We start from the raw sequence: 22,319 nt of genomic DNA on the forward strand, positions 1-22,319 counted from the left end.
TTCACATTCGGCTGCGAACCTACCCAGCAAGAGCTGAAGGTCAGAGCTGGATGAAGCTAGGAGGACCACATCATCCGCAAAAAGCAGAGACGAGATTCTCCTGCCACCAAACTCGACACACTCCACACCATGGCTGCGTCTAGAAATTCTGTCCATAAAAGTGATGAACAGAACCGGTTACAAAGGGCAGCCCTGGCGGAGTCCAACCCTCACTGGGAAGAGGTCCGACTTACTACCGGCTATGCGGACCAAACTCACGCTCCTCTGGTAAAGGGACTGAATGGCCCTTAACAGAAAGCCACCCACCCCATACTCCTGGAGCGTCCCCCACAGGGTGCCCCTGGGGACACGGTCATAAGCCTTCTCCAAATCCACAAAGCACATGTGGATTGGTTGGGCAAACTCCCATGCCCCCTCCATCACCCTTGCAAGGGTATAGAGCTGGTCCACATTTCCACGGCCAGGACGAAAACCACATTGCTCCTCCTCTATCTGAGATTCAACTATCAATCGGACCCTCCTCTCCAGTACCTTGGCGTAGACCTTTCCAGGGAGGCTGAGGAGTGTGATCCCCCTATAGTTGGAACACACCCTCAGGTCACCCTTCTTAAAGATGGGGACCACCACCCCGGTCTGCCACTCCCTAGGAACTGCCCCCGATGACCACGCAATGTTGTAGAGATGTGTCAACCATGACAGCCCTACAACATCCATAGCCTTGAGATACCCAGGACGAACCTCATCCACCCCCGGGGCTCCGCCGCTGTGTAGTTGTTTGACTACCTCAGCAACTTCTGCCCCCGAGATCGGACAGTCCATCCCCAGGCCTCCCAGCTCTGGTTCCTCCTCGGAATGCGCATTGGTGGGATTGAGGAGCTCCTCAAAGTATTCCTTCCACCGTCCGACTATAGCCTCAGTTGACGTCAGCAGCTCCCCATCCCCACTGTAAACAGTGTGAGCGAGTTGCTGCCTTCCTCTCCTGAGGCGCCGGACAGTTTGCCAGAACCTCTTTGGAGCCGATCGATAGTCTTTCTCCATGGCCTCACCAAACTCCTCCCACGCCCGAGATTTTGCCTCGGCAACTGCCACTGCTGCACCCCGCTTGGCTATCCGGTACCTGTCTGCTGCCTCCGGAGACCCACAGACCAGCCACGCCCTGTAGGCCTCCTTCTTCAGCCTGACGGCTCACCGAACCTCTGGTGTCCACCAGCGGGTACGGGGGTTGCCACCACGACTGGCACCGGCCACCTTACGACCACAGCTAGCAACAGCCGCCTCGACAATCGCAGAGTGGAACAAGGCCCACTCGGACTCAATGTCCCCCACTGCTCTCGGGACGTGGTCAAAGCTCTGCCGGAGGTGGGAGTTGAAGACCGTCTTGACAGGTTCTTCTGCCAGGCGTTCCCAGCAGACCCTCACTATGCGTTTGGGTCTGCCAGGTCTACGCGGCATGTTCCCTTGACATCTGATCCAACTCACCACCAGGTGGTGATCAGTTGACAGCTCCGCCCCTCTCTTCACTCGGGTGTCCAAAACATACGGCCGCAGGTCAGATGATACGACTACAAAATCTATCATCGACCTGTGACCTAGGCTGCCCTGGTACCAAGTGTACCGGTGGGCATCCTTATGTTCGAACATGGTGTTCGTTATGGCCAAACTGCGGCTTGCACAGAAGTCCAATAACAAAACACCGCTCGAGTTCAGATTAGGTGGGCCGTTCCTCCCAATCACACCCCTCCAGGTCAAGCTGTCATTGCCCACGTGAGCATTGAAGTCCCCCAGCAGGACAATGGAGTTCCCTGATGGAGCACTATCTAGCACTCGTCCCAGGGACTCCAAAAAGGGTGGGTACTTTGAAACTGATATTTGGCCCATAAGCACAAACAACAGTCAGGACCCGTTCCCCGACCCGAAGGTGCAAGGAAGCTACCCTCTTGTCCCCCGGGGTAAACCCCAACACACAGGCAGAGAGTCTCGGGGCTAACAAAAAGCCAACCCCAGCCCTCCGCCTCTCACCCGGAGCAACTCCAGCAAAGTAGAGTGTCCAACCCCTCTCCAGGTCTCGGGTTCCAGAGCCAATGCAATGTGTCGAGGTGAATCCGACTATATCTAGCCGGTACCGCTCAACCTCTGCCACAAGCTCCGGCTCCTTCCCCGCCAGCGAGGTGACGTTCCATGTCCCAAAAACTAGTTTTCTTGTCCGGGGATTGGACCGCCAAGGCTCCCGCCTTGGTCTGCCACCCGATTCGCATTGCACCGAACCCTTCATGTTCCTCCTGCGGGTGGTGGGTCCACAGTTGGACGAGCCCATGTATCCGGTTCGGGCTGGGCCCGGCCGGGCCCCATGGGCGAAAGCCCGGCCACCAGGCGCTCGCTCACGGGCCCCAACCCCAGGCCTGGCTCCAGGGTGGGACCCCGGTAACCCTCCGGGCCGGGTACTCCGACATGCATTGTGATAATTCAATTAATGTAATTTATAAATATCCATTAAAATATCAAAACTGGAATCTATATGAGATATTTGGCAGCACAAAAAAACTTGTCAAACACAATATTTATTATAATAATTGTAGGCAGACAGGAGACAGAGCTGATGGAGGTTCTCAGTCATCGAAGGATGGCTGAAGGCTTTCCAGGAACAGGAGATGTGGTGTTGTCTCTTCTCTCTCTATTCTGCCAGATGAGCTGATAGGTTACAGGTGTGTGAGGACATCCTCATGCTGTCATAACCAGATGACAGGAGTTATCAGGTGATCAGCCAGGCTAATGAGATGCAGAAAGAAAACAAATTCAGGACAGTGTACAATATGTGGTGTTGCTTACCTTATGTGCTCTTATAGAGTTATTAACGTGTGCCTGCCTCATGGTGTAGAGTCCATATTTTGCTGAGTGTCCTGCAATAATGCAGGTTATTAGTTAATTTACTTTTGATAGCAAAAACAAAATATTTAATGTAAAAGTTGTTTTCCAGGTGAATCAGCTCACACGTCACCACCAAGTGTCACGGGGGCAGAATCAGTAGCCTCCGTCATGATGTAATCACATACTTATTTAATTGTTAATATCTTAAAAATTCTGAAATGTTTTTTTACCTTGAACAGTTCACTGAGCTTGCACCGTCACTGAGGTGGAAGCTGGAATCAACAGCAGACACCTCACACCTTGGTCTTTTCAGGGGAGTGCGGCCGCTGCTCTGGGACCTTCTGGAAGATGAATTTTCATCATGGTCCCCGTGGGTCACCAGACACACTGCGGCTGTGAACTCCATTCTGGCTGGCTATGTAAAAACAAAGAAGCAGCACATTTATAAATGTTTAAAAGAGCATAAAATCACGTGTAACAATAATCTGTAAAACAAATTAAAACTAGAAGGTAATAATAAAATGTTTACATAGAAGATTATTAAAAATAATTAACCTTTGCTACAGGGAAGGTTTCACGTCAGCCTGGACAAGTGCATTCTTGCAGCTAAATCAGTCTGACAGCCAGTGTCTTGGGTAGATTTAGCCTGAAAAAAATATATAAGCACATTGTTGTTGAGAGTTTATAAAGTCAGATAATATACAAAAGAAACTGTCCCATATAGGCGCTTTATAACATTTCTAGTGTGTGATCATTATAACGTAAAAGTCAGTCACACATGATGTGGAGAGCCTGAAATGCGACCTCCTGAACAGAATTCCTCACAGAACCTGTTCACAAGCTGGATTTCATGCTGTAATGCTGTCTGTCAAGTGCTGCGTCAGTTAGAGCCACTTTTGCAGAATTGCCGACTGACTAGCTAAAGGAAGTGAACCACGTCTCTCAAACTTTGCATTTAGGTAGGGAATTGTCTTTAGAAGATGTTAAAACGTTTATTTAGCTTACTCACCTCAGACTGGAGCCCACCGTGGTGGGGGAGCAGAGTCGGTGGGCTGCATCTAAATCGCGGAAGAGCCACGGTGGGCAGCCTCCCTCTTCAAACGGAGACGTGCAGAATCGCGGGTAAAATGCCCACAGAGTCACCGCAAGCATACTACACTACACCTACTCACCAATACTAAGACGATATGGAGCACTAAACACGAAATACTTTCCCAATTACACTAACAGCCAAACACTAACTAAACTACAATATCAAACAGCCAAATGTAACACTAAATAAGTATTTATAACACTAAAAGATATGCTAAGACTAGGATATGCTAATGCTATATGCTAATGCTGAACTACCGCTGACCTCCTACACTCACTTGCAAATCCAACTCCCACTCGCCACAGGGCGTGGCCGAGACGCTCGTTGCTTTTATAACTTTGGCACGGAGCTGCTACGTAGTACTCTACTGGTTTACATAGTACTTTACTCTTTAGCCATTGGCTAAAATTTATTCAAAATGACTCAAATTCTATGTTTTCAGCTGAAGGTGGCCCATTACTGTGGTTTTTAGACAGAATTTTTAATTTTTAAATAAAATGCACCAAAATGCTAAAATAAAGAATGCACACATTTAAAGCACTATTATTAGACACTCATTTATACAGTTCATCAGCAAAAAAAAGTTAATTTAGACGTTACTTGCTCTTTAATGGCACCCAGAATTATGTCGCACAAAGCACAATTTCACATCATTCTGGGTCCATTTGTGTGAAAACAAGGTCCAATCAGGCCCAAAAATTACAGGAAGGTAGAATCTATTGAGTTGTAAGTGATCTGAATGTTTCACGATGATAGCACATTCGTAAGGGGGTCAAACCTTGTCCGAAAGGTCACCGGGCCTGGTGTCACTTTAAAGAAGTAGTCGAGTTACACATTTGTGGGCTTATAACTTTTCTTCTGAATATCCTAGAGAGGTCAGGTTTCTTTTAGAGTACTCCAATTAACAGCCCCAATAACTCCAAAAAGGAATGGAGTCATTAGCACTTATGGTTTTTAAATGGCACCCAGAGTTATGTTGCACGAAGCACAATTTCACATCATTCTGGGTCCATTTGTGTGAAAACAAGGTCCAATCAGGCTGAAACGTTACAGGAAGGACAATCTATTGAGTTGTAAGGGATCTGAATGTTTCATGATGATAGCACATTCCTAAGGGGGTCAAACCATTTCCCAAAGGTCACCGGGCCTGGTGTCACTTTAAAGAAGTAGTCCAGTTACCCCTTTGTGGGCTTATAACTTTTCTTCTCAATGTCCTAGAGAGGTCAGGTTTATTTTAGAGTACTCCAATTAACAGCCCCTACAACCCCAAAAAGGAATGGAGTCATTAGCACTTATGGTTTTTAAATGGCACCCAGAATTATGTCGAACAAAGCACAATTTCACATCATTCCGGGTCCATTTCTAAGAAAAAAGCTTCAATCAGGCTGAAACGACACATAAAAGTAGAATCTATTGAATGGTAAATGATTCCTGTGTTTCATGATGATAGCACATTCTTAAGGGGGTCAAACCATGTCCCAAAGGTCACCGGGTCTGGTGTCACTTTAAGTAGTCCGGTTACACCTTTGTGGGCTTATAACTTTTCTTCTGAATGTCCTACAGAGGTCAGGTTTGTTTTAGAGTACTCCAATTAAAAGCCCCTATAACCTCAAACAAGAATGGAGTCATTAGCACTTATGGTTATTAAATGGCACCCAGAATTATGTTGCACAAAGCACAATTTCACATAATTCCGGGTCCATTTCTAAGAAAAAAGCTTCAATCAGGCTGAAACGTCACAGAAAAGTAGAATCTATTGAGTTGTAAATGATTCCTGTGTTTCATGATGATAGCACATTCCTAGGGGGGTCAAGGTAGGTCATAAAGGTCACCGGATCACTTGTTCCTTAAAGGCGGCGTTCTAAACACACCTTTGGGGGCTTATAACTTGGCTTCTGAATGTCTCAGAGAGGTCAGATTCGTTTTAGGGTACTCCGATCAACAGCCCCTATTACTCCAAAAGGGAATGGAGTCATTAGCGCTTATGGCTTTTAAATGGCACCCAGAATTATGTTGTACGAACACAATTTCACATGATTCTTGGTCCATTTGTTTGAAAACAAGGTCCAATCAGACCGAAACGTTACAGGAAGGTAGAATCTATTGAGTTGTAAGTGATCTGAATGTTTCATGATGATAGCACATTCCTGAGAGTGTCAAACCATGTTCCAAAGGTCACCGGGCCTGGTGTCACTTTAAAGAAGTAGTCCAGTTACACCTTTGTGGGCTTATAACTTTTCTTCTGAATGTCCTAGAGAGGTCAGAATTGTTTTAGAGTACTCCAATTAACAGCCCCTATAACCCCCAAAAGGAATGGAGTCATTAGCACTTATGGTTATTTAATGGCACCCAGAATTATGTCGCACAAAGCACAATTTCACATCATTCCGGGTCTATTTCTCAGAAAAAAGCTTTAATCAGGCTGAAATGTCAAAGAAACGTAGAATCTATTGAGTTGTAAATGATTCCTGTGTTTCATGATGATAGCACATTCCTAAGGGGGTCAAGGTAGGTCATAAAGGTCACAGAATCACTTGTTCTTTATAGGCGACGTTCTAAACACACCTTTGGGGGCTTATAACCTGGCTTCTGAATATCTCAGAGAGGTCAGGTTTGTTTAAGGGTACTCCAATCAACAGCCCCTATTACCCCAAAAGGGAATGGAGTCATTAGCACTTATGGTTTTTAAATGGCACCCAGAATTATGTTGCACGAACACAATTTCACATCATTCTGGGTCCATTTGTTTGAAAACAAGGTCCAATCAGGCTGAAACATTACAGGAAGGTAGAATCTATTGAGTTGTAAGTGATCTGAACGTTTCATGATGATAGCACATTCCTAAGGGGGTCAAACCATGTCCCAAAGGTCACCGGGCCTGGTGTCACTTTAAAGTAGTCCAGTTAAACCTTTGTGGGCTTATGACTTGGCTTCTGAAGGTCCTAGGGAGGTCAGGTTTGTTTTAGAGTACTCCAATTAACAGCCTCTATTACCCCAAAAAGGAATTGAGTCATTAGCACTTATGGCTTTTAAATGGCACCCAGAATTATGTTGCATGAACACAATTTCACATCATTCCGGGTCCATTTCTAGGAAAAAACTTTCAATCAGGCTGAAACGTCACAGCAAAGTAGAATCTATTGAGTTGTAAATGATTCCTGTGTTTCATGATGATAGCACATTCCTAAGGGGGTCAAGTTAGGTCATAAAGGTCACCGGATCACTTGTTCCTTAAAGGCTACGTTCTAAACACACATTTGGAGGCTTATAACTTGGCTTCTGAATGTCTCAGAGAGGTCAGGTTTGTTTTAGGGTACTCCAATAAACAGCCCCTATTACCCCAAAAAGGAATGGAGTCATTAACACTTATGGATTTTAAATGGGACCCAGAATTATGTTGCACGTAGCACAATTTAACATCATTCTGGGTCCATTTGTTTGAAAACAAGGTCCAATCAGGCTGAAACGTTACAGGAAGGTAGAATCTACTGAGTTGTAAGTGATCTGAACATTTCATGATGATAGCACATTCCTAAGGGGGACAAACCATGTCCCAAAGGTCAACGGGCCTGGTGTCACTTTAAAGAAGTAGTCGAGTTACATATTTGTGGGCTTATAAATTTTCTTCTAAATATCCTAGAGAGGTCAGGTTTCTTTTAGAGTACTCCGATCAACAGCCCCTATTACCCCAAAAGGTAATGGAGTAATTGGCACTTATGGCTTTTAAATGGCACCCAGAATTATGTTGCATGAACACAATTTCACATCATTCTGGGTCCATTTCTTTTAAAACAAGGTCCAATCAGGCCGAAACGTTACAGGAAGGTAGAATCTATTGAGTTGTAAGTGACCTGAATGTTTCATGATGATAGCACATTCCTAAGAGGGTGAAACCATGTCCCAAAGGTCACCGGGTCTGGTGTCACTTTAAAGAAGTAGTCCAGTTACACCTTTGTGGGCTTATAACTTTTCTTCTGAATGTTTTAGAGAGGTCACGTTTGTTTTAGAGTACTCCAATTAACAGCCCCTATAACCCCACAAAGGAATGGAGTCATTAGCACTTATGGTTATTAAATGGCACCCAGAATTATTTTCGCACAAAGCACAATTTCACATCATTCCGGGTCCATTTCTCAGAAAAAAGCTTCAATCAGGCTGAAACGTCACATAAAAGTAGAATCTATTGAGTTGTAAATGATTCCTGTGTTTCATGATGATAGCACATTCCTAGGGGGTCAAGTTAGGTCATAAAGGTCACCGGATCACTTGTACCTTAAAGGCGGCGTTCTAAACACACCTTTGGGGGCTTATAACTTGGCTTCTGAATGTCTCAGAGAGGTCAGGTTCGTTTTAGGGTACTCCGATCAACAGCCCCTATTACCCCAAAAGGGAATGGAGTCATTAGCGCTTATGGCTTTTAAATGGCACCCAGAATTATGTTGCACGAACACAATTTCAGATCATTCTTGGTCCATTTGTTTGAAAACAAGGTCCAATCAGACCGAAACGTTACAGAAAGGTAGAATCTATTGAGTTGTAAGTGATCTGAATGTTTCATGATGATAGCACATTCCTAAGAGGGTCAAACCATGTTCCAAAGGTCACCGGGCCTGGTGTCAATTTAAAGAAGTAGTCCAGTTACACCTTTGTGGGCTTATAACTTTTCTTCTGAATGTCCTAGAGAGGTCAGGTTTGTTTTTAGAGTACTCCAATTAACAGCCCCTATAACCCCAAAAAGGAATGGAGTCATTAGCACTTATGGTTATTAAATGGCACCCAGAATTATGTCGCACAAAGCACAATTTCACATCATTCTGGGTCCATTTGTGTGAAAACATGGTCCAATCAGGCTGAACCGTTACTGGAAGGTAGAATCTACTGAGTTGTAAGTGATCTGAACATTTCATGATGATAGCACATTCCTAAGGGGGACAAACCATGTCCCAAAGGTCAGCGGGCCTGGTGTCACTTTAAAGAAGTAGTCGAGTTACACATTTGTGGGCTTATAACTTTTCTTAATGTCCTAGAGAGGTCAGGTTTATTTTAGAGTACTCCAATTAACAGCCCCTACAACCCCAAAAAGGAATGGAGTCATTAGCACTTATGGTTTTTAAATGGCACACAGAATTATGTCGCACAAAGCACAATTTCACATCATTCCGGGTCCATTTCTAAGAAAAAAGCTTCAATCAGGCTGAAATGTCACAGAAAAGTAGAATCTATTGAGTTGTAAATGATTCCTGTGTTTCATGATGATAGCACATTCTTAAGGGGGTCAAACCATGTCCCAAAGGTCACCGGGTCTGGTGTCACTTTAAGTAGTCCAGTTACACATTTGTGGGCTTATAACTTTTCTTCTGAATGTCCTACAGAGGTCAGGTTTGTTTTAGAGTACTCCAATTAAAAGCCCCTATAACCTCAAACAAGAACGGAGTCATTAGCACTTATGGTTATTAAATGGCACCCAGAATTATGTCGCACAAAGCACAATTTCACATCATTCCGGGTCCATTTCTAAGAAAAAAGCTTCAATCAGGCTGAAACGTCACAGAAAAGTAGAATATATTGAGTTGTAAATGATTCCTGTGTTTCATGATGATAGCACATTCCTAGGGGGGTCAAGTTAGGTCATAAAGGTCACTGGATCACTTGTTCCTTAAAGGCGGTGTTCTAAACACACCTTTGGGGGCTTATAACTTGGCTTCTGAATGTCTCAGAGAGGTCAGGTTCGTTTTAGGGTACTCCGATCAACAGCCCCTATTACCCCAAAAGGGAATGGAGTCATTAGCGCTTATGGCTTTTAAATGGCACCCAGAATTATGTTGCACGAACACAATTTCACATCATTCTTGATCCATTTGTTTGAAAACAAGGTCCAATAAGACCGAAACGTTACAGGAAGGTAGAATCTATTGAGTTGTAAGTGATCTGAATGTTTCATGATGATAGTACATTCCTAAGAGGGTCAAACCATGTTCCAAAGGTCACCGAGCCTGGTGTCAATTTAAAGAAGTAGTCCAGTTACACCTTTGTGGGCTTATAACTTTTCTTCTGAATGTCCTAGAGAGGTCAGGTTTGTTTTAGAGTACTCCAATTAACAGCCCCTATAACCCCAAAAAGGAATGGAGTCATTAGCACTTATGGTTATTTAAAGAGCGGGTCAATTGAGCCTCGGAGTCCTTCTCTACCCACGTATCAATTTTAAAAAATGCAACAATAGTAGGCGTTGCCTGGAGGAGCAAGAGGGCGGAGCCGCGGCAGTTACGAAGACGACGGCTAACTAGACGATGCTAGCTCCCTTCACTCTATGCAGTTATTAGAAGTGGAGGATGTTTCTCCCCCTCCTTACCCAGACACTCGAGAAGAAAGGGACCAAGTCTATTTGGAGGAGACAAGCGGACCTGAGCCTTATTGTTGTGAGCTTGTGAGTTGCCTGTAACTCCCAGAACCGACCCAACAGAACCACCTCTGAATGTAAGTAGCCGTTAGCCATAGCATTGGATTAGCTGCAGGGTTTGTCTCCACGGCCCTGGAGAGCTAGTATTCAGCATGTTTTAGAGGTTTATCTGCTTCAGCACACCTGGTTTTAATCAGCAACAAATAGCTGAGCTGCTTAACAGCTAATCTAACCTGTTATAGCAGGAAAACCACTGAAACGTGCTGGATAGCAGCTCTCCTGTAGCTCTGGGCTCAAGTTACAGTCTGCTGCATAAAGTTATGAAAATACCCCATGAGAAAATTATTCTGTAATGTGTTCAGCTCACTAAAACTGCCCAGATTTATTTATTTACTGATAACAGCTGCTCTCTTGGTTCTAGGTCCTCTGGTGTCTGCAGCTGGTCTCTGGTGTCTGCAGGTGGTCTCCTCTGCTGGTGCCATCAGGATCAGGAGCTTCCAGAAGAATGTGCCTTTCAATGACTCTTTCCTCCTTATTTGTTATATTAATTAAATAAATCTCAATTTATATATTTCCTGTTTTTGTTCATGTCCATAAATACTTAAAATGCTTGAAATTAAAACGAGCTTTTAACAGTGAGGTGCTAGTTTAATTCATCACAATAGAGCTAGTTAAACATGCATTGTGATAATTCAATTAATGTAATTTATAAATATCCATTAAAATATCAAAACTGGAATCTATATGAGATATTTGGCAGCACAAAAAAACTTGTCAAACACAATATTTATTATAATAATTGTAGGCAGACAGGAGACAGAGCTGATGGAGGTTCTCAGTCATCGAAGGATGGCTGAAGGCTTTCCAGGAACAGGAGATGTGGTTTTGTCTCTTCTCTCTCTATTCTGCCAGATGAGCTGATAGGTTACAGGTGTGTGAGGACATCCTCATGCTGTCATAACCAGATGACAGGAGTTATCAGGTGATCAGCCAGGCTAATGAGATGCAGAAAGAAAACAAATTCAGGACAGTGTACAATATGTGGTGTTGCTTACCTTATGTGCTCTTATAGAGTTATTAACGTGTGCCTGCCTCATGGTGTAGAGTCCATATTTTGCTGAGTGTCCTGCAATAATGCAGGTTATTAGTTAATTTACTTTTGATAGCAAAAACAAAATATTTAATGTAAAAGTTGTTTTCCAGGTGAATCAGCTCACACGTCACCACCAAGTGTCACGGGGGCAGAATCAGTAGCCTCCGTCATGATGTAATCACATACTTATTTAATTGTTAATATCTTAAAAATTCTGAAATGTTTTAATTTTTTTTTTACCTTGAACAGTTCACTGAGCTTGCACCGTCACTGAGGTGGAAGCTGGAATCAACAGCAGACACCTCACACCTTGGTCTTTTCAGGGGGTGCGGCCGCTGCTCTGGGACCTTCTGGAAGATGAATTTTCATCATGGTCCCCGTGGGTCACCAGACACTCTGCGGCTGTGAACTCCATTCTGGCTGGCTATGTAAAAACAAAGAAGCAGCACATTTATAAATGTTTAAAAGAGCATAAAATCACGTGTAACAATAATCTGTAAAACAAATTAAAACTAGAAGGTAATAATAAAATGTTTACATAGAAGATTATTAAAAATAATTAACCTTTGCTACAGGGAAGGTTTCACGTCAGCCTGGACAAGTGCATTCTTGCAGCTAAATCAGTCTGACAGCCAGTGTCTTGGGTAGATTTAGCCTGAAAAAAATATATAAGCACATTGTTGTTGAGAGTTTATAAAGTCAGATAATATACAAAAGAAACTGTCCCATATAGGCGCTTTATAACATTCCTAGTGTGTGATCATTATAACGTAAAAGTCAGTCACACATGATGTGGAGAGCCTGAAATGCGACCTCCTGAACAGAATTCCTCACAGAACCTGTTCACAAGCTGGATTTCACGCTGTAATGCTGTCTGTCAAGTGCTGCGTCAGTTAGAGCCACTTTTGCAGAATTGCCGACTGACTAGCTAAAGGAAGTGAACCACGTCTCTCAAACTTTGCATTTAGGTAGGGAATTGTCTTTAGAAGATGTTAAAACGTTTATTTAGCTTACTCACCTCAGACTGGAGCCCACCGTGGTGGGGGAGCAGAGTCGGTGGGCTGCATCTAAATCGCGGAAGAGCCACGGTGGGCAGCCTCCCTCTTCAAACGGAGACGTGCAGAATCGCAGGTAAAATGCCCACAGAGTCACCGCAAGCATACTACACTACACCTACTCACCAATACTAAGACGATATGGAGCACTAAACCCGAAATACTTTCCCAATTACACTAACAGCCAAACACTAACTAAACTACAATATCAAACAGCCAAATCTAACACTAAATAAGTATTTATAACACTAAAAGATATGCTAAGACTAGGATATGCTAATGCTAAATGCTAATGCTGAACTACCGCTGACCTCCTACACTCACTTGCAAATCCAACTCCCACTCGCCACAGGGCGTGGCCGAGACGCTCGTTGCTTTTATAACTTTGGCACGGAGCTGCTACGTAGTACTCTACTGGTTTACATAGTACTTTACTCTTTAGCCATTGGCTAAAATTTATTCAAAATGACTCAAATTCTATGTTTTCAGCTGAAGGTGGCGCATTACTGTGGTTTTTGGACAGAATTTTTAATTTTTAAAGAAAATGCACCAAAATGCTAAAATAAAAAATGCACACATTTAAAACACTATTAGACACTCATTTATACAGTTCATCAGCAAAAAAAAGTTAATTTAGACGTTACTTGCTCTTTAATGGCACCCAGAATTATGTCGCACAAAGCACAATTTCACATCATTCTGGGTCCATTTGTGTGAAAACAAGGACCAATCAGGCCGAAAAATTACAGGAAGGTAGAATCTATTGAGTTGTAAGTGATCTGAATGTTTCACGATGATAGCACATTCGTAAGGGGGTCAAACCATGTCCCAAAGGTCACCGGGCCTGGTGTCACTTTAAAGAAGTAGTCGAGTTACACATTTGTGGGCTTATAACTTTTCTTCTGAATATCCTAGAGAGGTCAGGTTTCTTTTAGAGTACTCCAATTAACAGCCCCAATAACTCCAAAAAGGAATGGAGTCATTAGCACTTATGGTTTTTAAATGGTACCCAGAGTTATGTTGCACGAAGCACCATTTCACATCATTCTGGGTCCATTTGTGTGAAAACAAGGTCCAATCAGGCTAAAACGTTACAGGAAGGACAATCTATTGAGTTGTACGGGATCTGAATGTTTCATGATGATAGCACATTCTTAAGGGGGCAAACCATTTCCCAAAGGTCACCGGGCCTGGTGTCACTTTAAATAAGTAGTCCAGTTACCCCTTTGTGGGCTTATAACTTTTCTTCTCAATGTCCTAGAGAGGTCAGGTTTATTTTAGAGTACTCCAATTAACAGCCCCTACAACCCCAAAAAGGAATGGAGTCATTAGCACTTATGTTTTTAAATGGCACCCAGAATTATGTCGCACAAAGCACAATTTCACATCATTCCGGGTCCATTTCTAAGAAAAAAGCTTCAATCAGGCTGAAACGACACATGAAAGTAGAATCTATTGAGTTGTAAATGATTCCTGTGTTTCATGATGATAGCACATTCTTAAGGGGGTCAAACCATGTCCCAAAGGACACCGGGTAAGGTGTCACTTTAAGTAGTCCAGTTACACCTTTGTGGGCTTATAACTTTTCTTCTGAATGTCCTACAGAGGTCAGGTTTGTTTTAGAGTACTCCAATTAAAAGCCCCTATAACCTCAAACAAGAATGGAGTCATTAGCACTTATGGTTATTAAATGGCACCCAGAATTATGTTGCACAAAGCACAATTTCACATAATTCCAGGTCCATTTCTAAGAAAAAAGCTTCAATCAGGCTGAAACGTCACAGAAAAGTAGAATCTATTGAGTTGTAAATGATTCCTGTGTTTCATGATGATAGCACATTCCTAGGGGGGTCAAGTTAGGTCATAAAGGTCACTGGATCACTTGTTCCTTAAAGGCGGCGTTCTAAACACACCTTTGGGGGCTTATAACTTGGCTTCTGAATGTCTCAGAGAGGTCAGGTTCGTTTTAGGGTACTCCGATCAACAGCCCCTATTACTCCAAAAGGGAATGGAGTCATTAGCGCTTATGGCTTTTAAATGGCACCCAGAATTATGTTGCACGAACACAATTTCACATCATTCTTGGTCCATTTGTTTGAAAACAAGGTCCAATCAGTCTGAAACGTTACAGGAAGGACAATCTATTGAGTTGTAAGTGATCTGAACGTTTCATGATGATAGCGCATTCCTAAGGGGGTCAAACCATGTCCCAAAGGTCACCGGGCCTGGTGTCACTTTAAAGAAGTAGTCCAGTTACACCTTTGTGGGCTTATAACTTTTCTTCTCAATGTCCTAGAGAGGTCAGGTTTGTTTTAGAGTACTCCAATTAACAGCCCCTACAACCCCAAAAAAGGAATGGAGTCATTAGCACTTATGGTTATTAAATGGCACCCAGAATTATGTCACACAAAGCACAATTTCACATCATTCCGGGTCCATTTCTCAGAAAAAACTTTCAATCAGGCTGAAACGTCACAGCAAAGTAGAATCTATTGAGTTGTAAATGATTCCTGTGTTTCTCGATGATAGCACATTCCTAAGGGGGTCAAGTTAGGTCATAAATGTCACCGGATCACTTGTTCCTTAAAGGCTACGTTCTAAACACACATTTGGAGGCTTATAACTTGGCTTCTGAATGTCTCAGAGAGGTCAGGTTTGTTTTAGGGTACTCCAATAAACAGCCCCTATTACCCCAAAAAGGAATGGAGTCATTAACACTTATGGATTTTAAATGGCACCCAGAATTATGTTGCACGTAGCACAATTTAACATCATTCTGGGTCCATTTGTGTTAAAACAAGGTCCAATCAGGCTGAAACGTTACAGGAAGGTAGAATCTACTGAGTTGTAAGTGATCTGAACATTTCATGATGATAGCACATTCGTAAGGGGGACAAACCATGTCCCAAAGGTCAACGGGCCTGGTGTCACTTTAAAGAAGTAGTCGAGTTACACATTTGTGGGCTTATAACTTTTCTTCTAAATATCCTAGAGAGGTCAGGTTTCTTTTAGAGTACTCCGATCAACAGCCCCTATTACCCCAATGGAGTAATTAGCACTTAGGGCTTTTAAATGGCACCCAGAATTATGTTGCATGAACACAATTTCACATCATTCTGGGTCCATTTGTTTTAAAACAAGGTCCAATCAGGCCGAAACGTTACAGGAAGGTAGAATCTATTGAGTTGTAAGTGATCTGAATGTTTTATGATGATAGCACATTCCTAAGAGGGTGAAACCATGTCCCAAAGGTCACCGGGCCTGGTGTGACTTTAAAGAAGTAGTCCAGTTACACCTTTGTGGGCTTATAACTTTTCTTCTGAATGTTTTAGAGAGGTCACGTTTGTTTTAGAGTACTCCAATTAACAGCCCCTATAACCCCACAAAGGAATGATGTCATTAGCACTTATGGTTATTAAATGGCACCCAGAATTATGTTGCACAAAGCACAATTTCACATCATTCCGGGTCCATTTTTCAGAAAAAAGCTTCAATCAGGCTGAAACGTCACATAAAAGTAGAATCTATTGAGTTGTAAATGATTCCTGTGTTTCATGATGATAGCAGATTCTTAAGGGGGTCATGTCCCAAAGGTCACCGGGCCTGGTGTCACTTTAAGTTGTCCAGTTACACATTTTTGGGCTTATAACTTTTCTTCTGAATGTCTCAGAGAGGTCAGATTTGTTTCAGATACTCCAATTAAAAGCCTCTATAACAACAAAAATGAATGGAGTCATTAGCACTTATGGTTATTAAATGGCACCCAGAATTATGTCGCACAAAGCACAATTTCACATCATTCCGGGTCCATTTGTGTGAAAACAAGGTCCAATCAGGCTGAAACGTTACAGGAAGGTAGAATCTATTGAGTTGTAAGTGATATGAACGTTTCATGATGATAGCACATTCCTAAGGCGGTCAAACCATGTCCCAAATGTCACCGGGCCTGGTGTCACTTTAAAGAAGTAGTCCAGTTACACCTTTGTGGGCTTATAACTTTTCTTCTGAATGTTTTAGAGAGGTCACGTTTGTTTTAGAGTACTCCAATTAACAGCCCCTATAACCCCACAAAGGAATGATGTCATTAGCACTTATGGTTATTAAATGGCACCCAGAATTATGTCGCACAAAGCACAATTTCACATCATTCCGGGTCCATTTCTCAGAAAAAAGCTTCAATCAGGCTGAAACGTCTCAGAAAAGTAGAATCTATTGAGCTGTAAATGATTCCTGTGTTTCATGATGATAGCACATTCCTAGGGGTGTCAAGTTAGGTCAAAAAGGTCACCGGATCAATTGTTCCTTAAAGGCTGCGTTCTAAACACACCTTTGGGGGCTTATAACTTGGCTTCTGAATGTCTCAGAGAGGTCAGGTTTGATTTAGGGTACTCCAATCAACAGCCCCTATTACCCCAAAAAGGAATGGAGTCATTAGCACTTATGGTTTTTAAATGGCACTCAGAATTATGTTGCACAAAGCACAATTTCACATCATTCTGGGTCAATTTTTGTGAAAAAAAGGTCCAATCAGGCTGAAACGTTACCAGAAGGTACAATCTATTGAGTTGTAAGTGATATGAACGTTTCATGATGATAGCACATTCCTAAGGCGGTCAAACAATGTCCCAAATGTCACCGGGCCTGGTGTCACTTTAAAGAAGTAGTCCAGTTACACCTTTGTGGGCTTATAACTTTTCTTCTGAATGTCCTAGAGAGGTCACGTTCATTTTAGCGTACTCCAATTAACAGCCCCTATGAACTCAAAAAGGAATGGAGTCATTAGCACTTATGGTTTTTAAATGGCACGCAGAATTATGTCGCACAAAGCACAATTTCACATCATTCCGGGTCCATTTCTCAGAAAAAAGCTTCAATAAGGCTGAAACGTCACAGAAAAGTAGAATCTATTGAGTTGTAAATGATTCCTGTGTTTCATGATGATAGCACATTCCTAAGGGGGTCAGGTTAGGTCATAAAGGTCACCGGATCACTTGTTCCTTAAAGGCTACGTTCTAAACACACATTTGGGGACGTATAACTTTTCTTCTGAATGTCCTAGAGAGGTCAGGTTTGTTTTAGAGTACTCCAATTAACAGCCCCTATAACCCCGGAAAAGAATGGAGTCATCAGCACTTATGGTTTTTAAATGGCACCCAGAATTATGTTGCACGAAGCACAATTTCACATCATTCTGGGTCCATTTGTGTGAAAACAAGGTCCAATCAGGCTGAAACGTTACAGGAAGGTACAATCTATTGAGTTGTAAGTGATCTGAACGTTTCATGATGATAGCACATTCCTAAGGGGGTCAAACCATGTCCCAAACGTCGCCTGGCCTGGTTTCACTTTAAAGAAGTAGTGCAGTTACACCTTTGTGGGCTTATAACTTTTCTTCTGAATGTCCTAGAGAGGTCAGGTTTGTTTTAGAGTACTCCAATTAAAAGCCCCTATAACCCCAAAAAGAATGGAGTCATTAGCACTTATGGTTATTTAATGGCACCCAGAATTATGTCGCGCAAAGCACAATTTCACATCATTCCGGGTCCATTTCTCAGAAAAAAGCTTCAATCAGGCTGAAACGTCAGAGAAAAGTAGAATCTATTGAGTTGTAAATGATTCCTGTGTTTCATGATGATAGCACATTCCTAAGCGGGTCAAGTTAGGTCATAAAGGTCACCGGATCACTTGTTCCTTAAAGGCTACATTGTAAACACACCTTTGGGGGCTTATAACTTGGCTTCTGAATGTCTCAGAGAGGTCAGGTTTGTTTTAGGGTACTCCAATCAACAGCCCCTTTTACCCCAAAAAGGAATGGAGTCATTAACACTTATGGATTTTAAACGGCACCCAAAATTATGTTGCACGAAGCACAATTTCTTATCATTCTGGGTCCATTTGTTTGAAAACACGGTCCAATCAGGCTGAAACGTTACAGGAAGGTAGAATCTACTGAGTTGTAAGTGATCTGAACATTTCATGATGATAGCACATTCCTAAGGGGGTCAAACCATGTCCCAAAGGTCATCGGGTTGGTGTCACTTTAAAGAAGTAGTCCAGTTACACATTTGTGGGCTTATAACTTTTCTTCTGAATATCCTAGAGAGGTCAGGTTTGTTTTAGAGTACTCCAATTAACAGCCTCTATAACCCCAAAAAGGAATGGAGTCATTAGCACTTATGGTTTTTAAATGGCACCCAGAATTATGTTGCACAAAGCACAATTTCACATCATTCTGGGTCCATTTGTGTGAAAACAAGGTCCAATCAGGCTGAAACGTTTCAGGAAGGACAATCTATTGAGTTGTAAGTGATCTGAACGTTTCATGATGATAGCACATTCCTAAGGGGGTCAAACCATGTCCCAAAGGAAACCGGGCCTGGTGTCACTTTAAAGAAGTAGTCGAGTTACACCTTTGTGGGCTTATAACTTTTCTTCTGAATGTCCTAGAGAGGTCAGGTTTGTTTTAGAGTACTCCAATTAACAGCCCCTATAACCCCAAAAAGGAATGGAGTCATTAGCACTTATGGTTATTTAATGGCACCCAGAATTATGTCGCACAAAGCACAATTTCACATCATTCGGGTCCATTACTCAGAAAAAAAGCTTTAATCAGGCTGAAATGTCACAGACACGTAGAATCTATTGAGTTGTACATGATTCCTGTGCTTCATGATGATAGCACATTCCTAAGGGGGTCGAGTTAGGTCATAAAGTTCACCGAATCACTTGTTTTTTATAGGCGACTTTCTAAACACACCTTTGAGGGCTTATAACCTTTCTTCTCAATGTCCTAGAGAGGTCAGATTTGTTTTAGGGTACTCCAATCAACAGCCCCTATTACCCCAAAAAGGAATGGAGTCATTAACACTTATGGATTTTAAATGGCACCCAGAATTATGTTGCACGAAGCACAATTTCACATCATTCTGGGTCCATTTGTGTGAAAACTCGGTCCAATCGCGCTGAAACATTACAGGAAGGTAGAATATATTGAGTTGTAAGTGATCTGAACGTTTCATGATGAAAGCACATTCCTAAGGCGGTCAAACCATGTCCCAAACGTCACCGGGCCTGGTGTCACTTTAAAGAAGTAGTCCAGTTACACCTTTGTGGGCTTATAACTTTTCTTCTGAATGTCCTAGAGAGGTCGGGTTTGTTTTAGAGTACTCCAATCAACAGCTCCTATAACCCCAAAAAGGAATGGAGTTATTAGCACTTATGGTTATTTAATGGCACCCAGAATTATGTCGCACAAAGCACAATTTCACATAATTCCGGGTCCATTTCTCAGAAAAAAGTTTTAATCAGGCTGAAACGTCACAGACATGTAGAATCTATTGAGTTGTAAATGATTCCTGTTTTTCATGATGATAGCACATTCCTAAGGGGGTCAAGTTAGGTCATAAATGTCACCGGTTCACTTGTTCCTTAAAGGCAACGTTCTAAACACACCTTTGGGGCTTATAACTTTTCTTCTCAATGTCCTAGAGAGGTCATGTTTGTTTTAGAGTACTCCAATTAACAGCCCCTACAACTCCGAAAAGGAATGGAGTCATTAGCACTTATGGTTTTTAAATGGCACCCAGAATTATGCTGCACGAAGCACAATTTCACATCATTCGGGTCCATTTCTCAGAAAAAAAGCTTTAGTCAGGCTGAAATGTCACAGACACGTAGAATCTATTGAGTTGTACATGATTCATGTGCTTCATGATGATAGCACATTCCTAAGGGGGTCAAGTTAGGTCATAAAGTTCACTGAATCACTTGTTCCTTATAGGCGACGTTCTAAACACACCTTTGGGGGCTTTTAACTTGGCTTCTGAATGTCTCAGAGAGGTCAGGTTTGTTTTAGGGTACTCCAATCAACAGCCCCTATTACCCCAAAAAGGAATGGAGTCATAAGCACTTATGGTTTTTAAATGGCACCCAGAATTATGCTGCACGAAGCACAATTTCACATCATTCTGGGTCCATTTGTGTGAAAACAAGGTCCAATCAGGCTGAAACATTACAGGAAGGTAGAATCTATTAGTTGTAAGTGAACTGAACATTTCATGATGATAGCACATTCCTAAGGGGGTCAAACCATGTCCCAAAGGTCACCGGGTCTGGTGTCACTTTAAAGAAGTAGTCCAGTTACACCTTTGTGGGCTTATAACTTTTCTTCTGAATATCCTAGAGAGGTCAGGTTTGTTTTAGAGTACTCCAATTAACAGCCCCTATAACCCCAAAAATCAATGGAGTCATTAGCACTTATGGTTATTAAATGGCACCCAGAATTATGTCGCACAAAGCACAATTTCACATCATTCCGGGTCCATTTCTAAGAAAAAAGCTTCAATCAGGCTGAAACGTCACAGAAAAGTAGAATCTGTTGAGTTGTAAATGATTCCTGTGTTTCATGATGATAGCACATTCCTAGGGGGGTCAAGTTAGGTCATAAAGGTCACCTGATCACTTGTTCCTTAGAGGCGACGTTCTAAACACACCTTTGGGGGCTTATAACTTGGATTCTGAATGTCTCAGAGAGGTCAGGTTTGTTTTAGGGTACTCCGATCAACAGCCCCTATTACCCCAAAAAGGAATGGAGTCATTAGCACTTATGGCTTTTAAATGGCACCCAGAATTATGTTGCACGAACACAATTTCACATCATTCTGGGTCCAATTGTTTGAAAACAAGGTCCAATCAGGCCGAAACGTTTCAGGAAGGTACAATCTATTGAGTTGTAAGTGATATGAATGTTTCATGATGATAGCACATTTCTAAGAGGGTCAAACCATGTCCCAAAGGTCACCGGGCCTGGTGTCACTTTAAAAAAGTAGTCCAGTTACACCTTTGTGGGCTTATAACTTTTCTTCTGAATGTCCTAGAGAGGTCAGGTTTGTTTTAGAGTACTCCAATTAACAGCCCCTATAACCCCAAAAAGGAATGGAGTCATTAGCACTTATGGTTATTAAATGGCACCCAGAATTATGTCGCACAAAGCACAATTTCACATCATTCCGGCTCCATTTCTCAGAAAAAAGCTTCAATCAGGCTGAAACGTCACAGAAAAGTAGAATCTATTGAGTTGTAAATGATTCCTGTGTTTCATGATGATAGCACATTCCTAAGGGGGTCAAACCATGTTCCAAACGTCACCGGGCCTGGTGTCACTTTAAAGAAGTAGTCCAGTTACACCTTTGTGGGCTTATAACTTTTCTTCTGAATGTCCTAGAGAGGTCACGTTTCTTTTAGCGTACTCCAATTAACAGCCCCTATAAACCCAAATAGGAATGGAGCCATTAGCACTGATGGTTATTAAATGGCACCCAGAATTATGTTGCACAAAGCACAATTTCACATCATTCCGGGTCCATTTCTCAGAAAAAAGCTTCAATAAGTCTGAAACATCACAGAAAAGTAGAATCTATTGAGTTGTAAATGATTCCTGTGTTTCATGATGATAGCACATTCCTAAGGGGGTCAAGTTAGGTCATAAAGGTCACCGGTTCACTTGTTCCTTAAAGGCAACGTTCTAAACACACCTTTGGGGCTTATAACTTTTCTTCTCAATGTCCTAGAGAGGTCATGTTTGTTTTAGAGTACTCCAATTAACAGCCCCTACAACTCCGAAAAGGAATGGAGTCATTAGCACTTATGGTTTTTAAATGGCACCCAGAATTATGCTGCACGAAGCACAATTTCACATCATTCGGGTCCATTTCTCAGAAAAAAAGCTTTAGTCAGGCTGAAATGTCACAGACACGTAGAATCTATTGAGTTGTACATGATTCATGTGCTTCATGATGATAGCACATTCCTAAGGGG

General features: G+C 42.3%; 2 long non-coding RNA genes across 2 annotated transcripts; both read right to left on the minus strand.

Annotated features, from left to right (window-relative positions):
• Positions 1 to 2,540: 2,540 nt before the first annotated feature.
• Positions 2,541 to 3,082, minus strand: LOC129160795 (uncharacterized). Its single transcript, XR_008561285.2, has 2 exons — positions 2,827 to 3,082; positions 2,541 to 2,723 (listed from the first exon to the last, which is right to left on the minus strand). It is a non-coding gene; the product is annotated as an uncharacterized lncRNA (long non-coding RNA).
• Positions 3,083 to 11,124: 8,042 nt separating this feature from the next.
• Positions 11,125 to 11,678, minus strand: LOC139069740 (uncharacterized). Its single transcript, XR_011520432.1, has 2 exons — positions 11,411 to 11,678; positions 11,125 to 11,307 (listed from the first exon to the last, which is right to left on the minus strand). It is a non-coding gene; the product is annotated as an uncharacterized lncRNA (long non-coding RNA).
• Positions 11,679 to 22,319: the final 10,641 nt, after the last annotated feature.

This window comes from Nothobranchius furzeri, chromosome 4 (genome assembly GCF_043380555.1).
Source record: "Nothobranchius furzeri strain GRZ-AD chromosome 4, NfurGRZ-RIMD1, whole genome shotgun sequence".
Classification (NCBI taxonomy): Eukaryota; Metazoa; Chordata; class Actinopteri; order Cyprinodontiformes; family Nothobranchiidae; genus Nothobranchius; species Nothobranchius furzeri.